The sequence below is a fragment of the Pteropus alecto genome, unplaced genomic scaffold, assembly GCF_000325575.1.
Source record: "Pteropus alecto unplaced genomic scaffold, ASM32557v1 scaffold35, whole genome shotgun sequence".
Lineage (NCBI taxonomy): Eukaryota > Metazoa > Chordata > Mammalia > Chiroptera > Pteropodidae > Pteropus > Pteropus alecto.
In genome coordinates, this window is record NW_006437828.1 from 5,188,495 (window position 1) to 5,199,129 (window position 10,635).

Sequence of the window (10,635 nt, forward strand, 5' to 3'; positions counted from 1 at the left end):
GCATATTCTTAGGCATAAATGTCAAAGACTTGATTAAAGAAAAATGAAAGGGGCAAACATTTCTAGAACCTTTCCTTTGAAATAATGACCTCCTTGCCTCTTCTCATTAATTTTAAATCATCACTACCACGAAGAAACAGAGGCTTCATTTATCTGTAGTCTGGTTGCCAGTAATTGACATTTCTCTGTAGGCTCATCAATTTTAAGCCATCTCAGCAACAAACAAATGGCCTCTGCTTGACTCGAGTAGGTAGTCTTAAAATTTATTAATTTACTCCAATAACATCCAATTACTGGAAAAAGGTGTTCTGTTGACATCTTCGTCCCCACAAATACCTCTCCTACATTTTTACTTAGCATTCTGCTTCTATTAGGTATTAAAATTATTTATTGAAATAATGATTGAATAAAAGAATACAAAAGATGTTAGTTCACGTAATTTTTTTTTAAAAATGTAACACTATCAATTTAAGAAGTCTAGATAACACTTATTTAACCCAGAAATTCCATTACCGATTTTTATTTTCCACATATGCTTGTCCTCGTGTGCAAAGATGTAGTAGGATTTACAAAAGAATTGTTTGCAATACTAAAAACTAAACACAATGTAAGTGACCTACAAAAGACAGGTTAAAAACATGTTACATCCACAAAATGGAAGCCATGAAGCCATTTAAGAATGTTTTAAAGGGTGCGTGTGTGTATGTGTGTGTACATACAAAAAAAGTATGTAAGTATGTATCATGTTTATACATTTATATAGTATGTATATATAACCATACATATGTATTTGTCACATCTGTGATACCTATATATGACACATACAAATATGAAAAGCTCTCCAAGATATGTAAAATTTTAAATGCAACATACAGAGCAGTATTATATACTGTATGTATCAATCCTAGAAACCATTCAAATTTCCATCAACCAAGAAATGGATACATAAATTGTGTTCTGTTTATATAATAGAACACAATACAGCAAAGAAAACAAATGAACTATAGCTATACAAAATGTGTTTGAATCTAAAATACATAATGGTGAACCCCAAAAATGTTGGACACCAAATAGTACTTTTAATAAAAATTGAAAACAGGTAAAACTAAGCTATAGAATTGTTATCATATATTGGTGATAAAATAAAGGAGAAAATGAAATAAATATTATAAAATTCAAGTCTATTTTTTCAATAGCAAGGGGAGGATTACTATTTTATTTGCAAGGATCCTGCGTGTGTATGTGCACACATGTGGTGTGTGTGTGTGTCTTGGCAGTGTTGTATTTATTGAGCTTGGTAGTGGTTACATTTCAGTTCATGTTATGATAATTCATTGCCTCTACATTAATGTTTTATATATTTTTATGTGTTGTATATTTAATGATTTACAAAATATTAATATGAAATAAGATGCTTATCAGTATGCACATTATATCTATATTTGTATTAAAGGGAGACTATGGTATATTTATAAATGTCTGTGTATGTAAACATTTTAAGTACATATATTTGAAATACATATATTAAAATATATACTTTTTTTGAAGAATAACCAATAAGTAAAAAGAGTAGTTACATCACAGAAAAAAACACCAAACAGAAAACGTGCCCATAGTATCATCAGGCAAAACACCAGCCTGGTGAGTTTCTTTTTGACTTTGAAGGATGACTTTGCAGTTATTCGGTAGGAGGTCTAAGCTTTTGAAAATGTTTTCTTTTTTTGTTAAATAAGCAAAATATCAGCTATGCCTGGCTTTTCTCAACTGTTTAAATTCCAACAGTTTTAGCTGATGCAAAAATATTCGAAGTCCAATCAAAAGAAATTTTCAATCAATTACCATGAAATATAGTATTTGTGATTAGCCATGTTCCACGACATAAACTTTTGTAATATATTGCAGTAGTGGAAACAGCAAATTGATCTAACAGCACAAAAAGATGAATTAACCAAATAATTTAATTAATTTATTCTTTTCTTACTGTATCCAAGTCAATTTTCTTAGTTTTTGAACAAAGTTAAAATGAATTTTAAAAATAAAATACTGTTATTATAATACACATGTGCAGTTATTTGTAAATTGGACAATTGTTTTTTTGCAGCTACAGAATACATTTTAAAATGCAGTGAAAGTTTTATAAATACCTTTTGTTTGCATGGGAGAGGGTGAGCCTATTTCTCTTTCTTGGCTATTACTGCTACGTTGGTTGGGTATAAGGTGAGAGGTGATCCAGCTGACTCTTCAACCTCGCTTTCAGATGTCAGGGAAATCTGAAGGTGTCTTCTGAAATCTGAAGTCTGTTCTAAACTTGTTTTATGAGAATGACACACAATAAGTAATGATGAATGCATTTCTCCTTGTGTCATGAACTTTTGCAGAAATACTCCACTAAGTTTAGATCTTTTGAAAATATCGTATCTCAAAGAGGTGCCTACAAAACTGAAAATAATCCTATATATCTTATGGTAATGCCTCAGCATTCCAGTATATGGTAAGAATCTGAAAACTTTCTTTAGCTTTAATCTGTATAGCTATCATCCCAAGGACTGCAGTTTGATAAAGAGTCAAAATTCTGCAATGATTCCACCGTAGTGAAAACTAATACAAAGATATTAAGCTCTGAATAGATGAAGACTACTCTATTGCCATCGGTCTCACCAAAATATTTTAATTCACATGATATGCTGGCAATTATGTCAAGAGTGACTTATCAGGTCCACATTGTTGATTAAGATTCAGCCGAAGTAAAACGATCAAGAAGAGTCATCCAGAATATGGTTCAAACACCAGTCTAACATTGCTGTACGTGGTCCAGTTATTTTCATGGTCAAATGTTGTATAAGTCTTCAGTAGAACGATCACTGATTACTCCTTTAAGGTCTCATGGCTTCACTGTTTGGTCACTTGGCTCTTTAGCTCCCAGCAATAGAGCCCAGGAGAAGGAAGATGAGAACACGGGAGTGTGTGCCTGTCTTCCTGCTTTCTTCTGCCTTTTCCAAATCTAGAGCGTAGTCACTGCATTGTGCATACAAGTGATCTTGCTGTTTTGTTTAACGCTCTTTCAGAACTCACAGATGCAGGTTAGGAACCAAGGAAAACTTGGAAACAAACCCTTAAAAGGGTTCCTTACTCACTCTGTGACTTTGGACACTTATTTTAAATTTTAAGTGGCTCATTGTCCTTTTCTATAAAACAAATCTTTGGTTTTACATTAACCAAATAATGCTTTGTTTGGTTCCTATAAGCAGCATTTTTAACATGTAGATTTGAAGGCAATATATAAGAAATTTGAATTAGAACTTGAATTTTTATTATTTCCACAAAGATTAGTAATTTATCATGTTTGTTAAGAAAACTGTAAGTTATTTTAACTTATTAGAATACTCTGTCCCAAAGTTTTAGATTTTTAGTTGGTTTTCCATGCTGGACAGGAGGAACATGTTTCATGTGACTGATAGGTAATAGAAAACCAGAAAAATGATATGTGGATCCTCAAGGATAAATGAAAACATTTATTTCAATACCCACCAATCTCAATTATAATCGTTGATACTACTCTGGAGTACTCTCACACCTGTTGAGATGTTGTGTTCTATAATAAATGATACCTGACGTGAAAACAAAAGGAAATTGTAGTTTATATGGCAATCTTTAGTACAAACCAGGAAATAACCACTGTGAATTCTGAGAGGATTGTGGGGAAGTAAGTTGTTTGCTCATTTGAGCCTATCCCCATAAACATCCACGAATTTAGTTTCTTAAAATGCTGAAACTACAACTGATGGCTTGACACTTTTTTCCTGATAAATTGCTATTAAAAAATCAGGAAAATTACTCTTTGATTCTTTCATAATATAGAACATATTGAAAACAAACAAACAAATTTCACCCTTCTGTGTTTTGTTTGCTATTCCTCAACCGAAATGCTCCCCTACATTTTCTTTTTTTTTTTTAGGTGAGACAACCCTTGGTTGACCTCACAGATTGCAAGGACCTTGTCAGTTTAAAGTCCCTTATTTTTTAGTTTTTTAAGCCTACAGCACCTGGTCTTCCTAGGTGGTCTCCCATCCAAGTACTAACCAGGCCCGACCCTGCTTAGCTTCTGAGATCAGACGGGATCGGGCTTGTTCAGGATGGCATGGCCATAGACTCTCCCCTGCTTATTAACTCATTTTTTTCTAAGCTCATCAAAAGCCAGGCTCCTCGGTTGAGTGGGGCCAGCTTCCCCATGGACATGAGTATGTCCAAACCTTCCCTGGTATTTGGAGCTATATTGACCAAATTAGTACCTAGCATATGTCACCTTAGATTTTCCACTGCTGTTCCAAAAGTGATCCCCCTGTCTTTTTTCATCTCAGACTGAGCACCGTTCTGCTAACCTTACTTCCTCAAATAATCGATGTTTTTCTTTACCATGTAGTATTTGTTTACATGGTCTCCTTCTGTCTGGAATAGTCTTTTCCTTCCACTGGCATGGCTCACATTTATTCTGTCTTTAGGTTTCAGTCAAAAGGTTACAACTGCCAGAAGCTATTCTCCAACCTCTATGCCCATTAGGGCTCTTGAAATATGTGTCCCCAAAGCTCTATGCACGTCCTCTAACATAACACTGATTAAAATAGGTCATAGTAAGAATGTAATCATGTCTTTCCCAGAAGTCCCAAGACATAGAGACTAGCATCATGTTATACACTGTTTCAAATGTGCCACCTAGTACTGTGTCTGGCAGAGTGATGATAAGGGCAGAAGCTACAGACTCTACTTCCTCTCCACTCTCCACACGGCATCGCACAAGGTTCTGGCGTGCATTGGAAGTCCTCAGTACTTGTTAGGTGCATTCCAAGAACGCTAGAGCTAGGTAGCATTTATGAACAGTCTCATAGAGAGTTTTCAACTTATAGTAAGTTGCAGAAGCGAAAGACCAAAGACCAAAAGTCTGGTTGGATTTTTAGTTCACACTGAGACCCAGATCTGCTAATCCTCCACTGAGGATATTAGTGGATCTCATTTTGCCATATTAGTGGATCTAATTTCAGAGTCATACTGTATTGTGTAGCTACCGAATGGTTACCGTGAGTATCATCAACAGATATATTTTGAGAGATTTTATGCCCTTAGCAATCAGATTCATATTAGATACAAAGCCATTGTAGAAACTCTTCTAGAAGGTTGTTAGATTTGAGTTTGTGGAGGATCCTTATCTGTCACTGATATAAGCAAAACAACTCTTAAAAATCTGGTTTCTTGTTTTCATCTACTGCACATAAACATGTGTGTATGCATATGTGCAAACACACAGCTGTGCAAACATCTTCCACCATTTGACTGTGCTTCAAGCTAGAGAAATAATTTAAGACAGCAAAATTTGGACAGTTTTCTAGTATATACAGAAATGGTCAATTTCCTGCAATGCTGTTACTCCCTTGGCTTTTAGTTAATGTTGAGGGGAATGCATTTATACTTTGAGGAAGCTGAAGGAGTTGTAAAGTACTCTGTTCCAGTCATGTGTGAAACTTCTCCGAAAGAGTTAAAGTATCTTTCATACCACATTGTTTAATTTGGTCCATTTCATAAGAAAGATATCTGTCATATACACTCTCTTTCTTCTTTAACAATAAAACCAGAGAACTTGACAAGGCATTTTTCTATGTTCATTAAAATTTTGAATATTTTTCCTAACTTGAAGTGCTAAATTTTTTTGTAGAAGTATGATGCAGTTTCACACATCTCTTTGTTATATGATGCCTGAAAAATGATATGGGTAAACACTTAGGAAATAAGTCCTTTGCTCATATTGTTACTTTGAAAGTTGCCTAATGTATTTTTCTAATATTTCCAAAACCACGACTGTGATTTTAGGAAGTAGTCTACCTTTCTGCTTTGAAACTAGCTCCCCAGGATACCTCATATTAGGCAGAAACCTTATTGTGATTTATTGGTAAAGAGAAAAATGCAGTTGGCCCTTGGCATATATGGGGAATTGTTTCCAGGATCCCCAGGCTTTACTTAAAACAGTGGCTAATCAAGTGCTTTATGTAAAATGGTGTATTATTTGTATCTAATCCATGCACATCCTGCAAATATTTTAAATCATCTCTAGGTTACTTATAATGCATCGTACAATGTAAATACTATGTAAATAGTTGTTACACTGTATTGTTTATGAAATAATAACAAAGAAAAAGTCCGCACATGTTTAGCACAGACATAACCATCATAGTCCCAACTACATAGTAAACGTCATTGGGCAACGAAGTACCTTGTTTGTGATCTGCAGTTGGTTGAGTCTGCAGACACAGAACTCATGGATAGAGAGGGCTGACTATATTCCCAGATGATATATGCTAACCTTGAGTCTGAAGTGTTGTAGGTGGAAGCGGTGATAGATTTCCTTCCATTCATGAGCAAAGCAAAATGACAAATGTGATCTTGTGTAATTAATAATTTTATCATCAATTATAATTTAGACATGTTTAGGACCTTGGAGGCTACATTTTATATTGAAAAGCCCATGGAAATTTAGATAGACTTTGGTAGATATATTGAATTTGATATTTTATGCTGATCACATTTCATATGGTATATCTAAATATAACATAACTACCTGTGTGTTTGCCTATCCATGTGTTTCTGCATGTGTTAAAGAAATAATCAAGCCTCTCCTTCCAAAATCCCAAACACCTCCATCATGAATGCATTAAATTGGATGAAGAGAGATGAAATCTGCAGCAGGAAAATGATGGCACTTTTTTTTTTAATAAATGAGTACAGTTGTTTTTAATCCTTTACTCTCATTTAATGAACTTGTGGTGGTAAGGTAGGAAATTAGAGCTGTCAATATTGAATTCCAAGTGTGCACTGCACTATAAATTTAATTTAAATTTCTCTATCCCTACTTTTCCCTTTCCATCACTACTGGGAGAAATTGAAGCACTTGACTGCTGCTGTGGCAAATTGGATCCTAATAAGTATGATGCTTTACTGCTTCTTGTTTTTGCTGAGATACAACTGCACTATTTCAGAAGAACTCACCTGGGCATTAACTCAACACGAATGTGGGTAAGAGCATTATATTTTCCATTTTTTGATATCTCAGTGAATGACTTGCATATAAAAAGGTCTGGCAGCTGGTTTTTATCATTCACTGATGTGCCTGTCATTTCAACTTCAGGTTCAGCTAAATCACTTCTGGGGGCTTAGAAATTATATTCCTCTTAGGTTTCAAATTATTTGAGAGGGCAGTTTTTTTGTTTTCCAATCTGAAAGTAAAGCATGCTGTAACTGATTAATATGCTTAAATATGAAGGAGTTGATTTAAGAATGTATCTAAAATAACAACCTAATAGGTCATGATAGGCCTTATTTAAAATTATGATTATGGCCTGATAAATTAACATCTATGCTACAAACAACTAAAAGCAGGTGACATTTTTTCTCACATTAAAGATAAAATATTTCACGAGACAAATTTTCATTAACTATTTCATAAATGGAGACATTCAAAAGTGATATGAAATATATCAAGTGCTGGTGAGAATTGGAGCATCTAGAACTCTCATACACTGTGGCTCAGCACGTAAATTGGAACAACTACTTTAGAAGAGTTTGGTAGTGTCTATTAAATCTGAGTATGTTTATGACTGTGCAACAGAAACACATATAGACGTGGTCCTTCCATATGGACAAACACAAGAATTTCATTAGCAGTACTATTCCTATAATAAACCAACTTGAAACAGCATAAGTTTTTGCCAAGAGCCAAGTGAATAAACTGTGGAATGAGTATAAAATGCAAAACTATTCAGCAATGAGAATGAACAAACAACTGTCACATGGATTAATTTTAATTAATCTAACCAATGCAATTTTAAATGTGATAAACCTGGGGGGTGAGGCGGGGATGGATGGGGGGAGGAAGATTCCATACTCGTCCATTTCATTATACTCAGTTCAGAAAGAGTAAAATCTAATTGAAAGTAATAGAAGTCACCTTAGTGGTTCCCCCTGAAGAAGCTTCTGGAGTGCTGATAACGTTCTATTTCAAGATATGGGGTGATCGCTACGTACGAGATTGCTCTTTGTAAAAATTCCCTCAGCTGAATGCTTATTATTTGCACACTTTTCTGTATATATTCAGATTTAAATTTAAAAAGTCTTTTATGAAGGAGGATATGAAGTGCAACAAAAAATAAGAACTCTTCATAAAAGAAAAGGCTCTTAATTTTTCTTTTCTTCTTCCTCGTTATTTGTAAATATTTTTATTTCAGCACATAACACACTAATACTTTATTTTTATTTAACTATATTATAAAGTTATTAAATCTGAGACTATGCATTATTATTCTTGTATATCCATGATCTACCACAATGTCTATCACATATTAAGTTTATTAATGATAATATGTTTAAAAAACTAACATTTTTGCGTGTTTACTAAATGTCAGCATTGTATTGTTATAATTTGTGCATTACTTATTTTTTTATAACAATTATTTGACAGAGCTAAAAGTACCACCATTTTACAGATGAGAAAGCCAAAGTACTTGGTGGCACAGTCATTTATCCAAGGACACAGCTTGCAAGTGGTAAAAATGGGACTAAAATCTAGACTCCAGAGCTTAATTTCTAAACCACTAAAATAGAAAGGGCGGTAGCTTAAGCATGTAATAACAAAAGTTTGGTACAATAACCGCTCAATAAATGTAAGCTTTGGATACGACATTTGATTCAAATAACAGTGATTATTCTTCTTGTGGAAGAACACAGGCTGGATATAGGCAGGTACATTTATTTACACACCACACATGTTGTAGGTACTGAAGATACCGTGGATTAAAACATCAGATGAAGTCCAAACTGTCAAAGATGGATGTTTAGGAGGAAAGACTGGAATTAACAAAATCACTGCATTTGTTATAAATGTTAAGGAAATCTATTGGGTGCATAAACATAACTAACAGACAGCCAGACACATGGAAGAAACTGAAAAGCCATGGGACGTAACCACAGAAGGCCAAGTATGACGACGTTGAGACAGAGGAGAAAGGAAGGCAGAGCCAGACAGTGCAGCTATATGAGACAGACCCTGAAAGAACTGTGACTATAATGACTCCAGGAATAATGACATTATGTATAACTATAATGACTCCAGGAATAATAACATTGTGTATAAAGGTGAACCTAGTGTGATCATCTGGAGTAGACAAAGTCCTGTGTTTTTAAGAAAATGTTAGTAAAGTTACTTGAATAAAAAGTAAGACAGTGAATGACAAAGGTCATAAAGACGGGATGAAAGAAAAAACACAGACAAGGTCACCAAGATTAAACCTCCTGTTCTGTATGAGTTTCTTCATATTTGAAACCTATGAAGAATGTTTGTCTGAATGACTGCGAGCACAGGGGAACAAACAATCCTGCAAGTTTTCTCTATATACAAAGTGCACGATAATTCAGTCTGAGGATTAGCTTCTACTCCTGCTATTTTTCAACAGATCCTAAAAGCACACGTTTCAGATGACTCTGCTATTTCCACTGCCCAAGTCAAAAGGTGTAGTTGGAGGCTGAATAGTGACAGGATTGCAGCTGCTGTGATTCAGAAAGCATCTCTCCTAAGCTGGATGGTGCAATGACATTGCCTTTATAACATGTCGACATCCATCACTTTTTTGGCGTCTCTCTAAAATAAAATCCCTGATGTTTGAGGATTTGACAAATCAACATCCCATCCTCATCGCGGGACTGGCCAACCACCTTAGTGAATGAATTCAGGTTGACATTGTATGGCTAAACATCACTGTGCTGAGGTGACAAACAAAGAGTTCGATATGGGGTTTGGTTTTTAAAAATTTTGTTAATTTACATAATAATTAAAACTGTGAGGTGTAAAGTTTATGTTTAAAAACATTAATTTGTTAAATGATACACATTTATTTCAAATTAACCTATGTTCTATCTGCTTTTCTATAGATGTAGAGCAAGAAATAGAACTGGTAACTATGACAGGCAGGCAGATTTTAAGAAAAAAAATTTAGGGAACTAGAGTTGGAGTGTAATGCACATAGTTGTGTGAAATAATGGACATTACTATTCTAGAGGTGATCTAGCAGAAGCTAGGAAATGAGTCTACGGCCATGCTACCCTGAACAAGCCCGATCCCGTCTGATCTCGGAAGCTAAGCAGGGTCAGGCCTGATCAGTACTTGGTTGGGAGACTATCTATGAGGACCAGGAGCTGTAGGCATAAAAAATTTTAAAAGGAGTGCAAGTTGACAAGTTCATTGGAATCTGTGAGGTCAACCAAGGTTTGCCTCGCCTAAAAAATAAATAAAAAATAAAAAAATATTTTTTAAAAAAGAAGCTGGGAAGAGATGGTGAGAGGCAGACACAAGCTAGGAAGTTGCAAAGAGATGTCCACTTTGAATAAAAGTCTATGATTTTTCATTATGGCCACACTCTTAAGGTTTTCAAATAATGGTAATTAATACTTACTATATGCTGGCACAATCCTAAACATCATCATTCGGTCATTAAGACAAACATGATATAATTATTATTATACAAACAAAGAAGCTAAGGTCTAAACAGCTCTAATGACTTAATGTTAGCTTATAAGAGGACATCCTGGGACTCGAAACCA

The 10,635-nt window shown here is 34.6% G+C and overlaps 1 non-coding gene and 1 pseudogene across 1 annotated transcript; one reads left to right on the forward strand and one right to left on the reverse strand.

The window, feature by feature from the left end:
- Positions 1–4,031: 4,031 nt before the first annotated feature.
- On the reverse strand, positions 4,032–4,150 carry LOC112482295. Its single transcript, XR_003047242.1, has one exon. It is a non-coding gene; the product is annotated as a 5S ribosomal RNA (ribosomal RNA).
- A 5,970-nt stretch (positions 4,151–10,120) lies between these two features.
- LOC112482285 lies at positions 10,121–10,239 on the forward strand (annotated as a pseudogene).
- Positions 10,240–10,635: the final 396 nt, after the last annotated feature.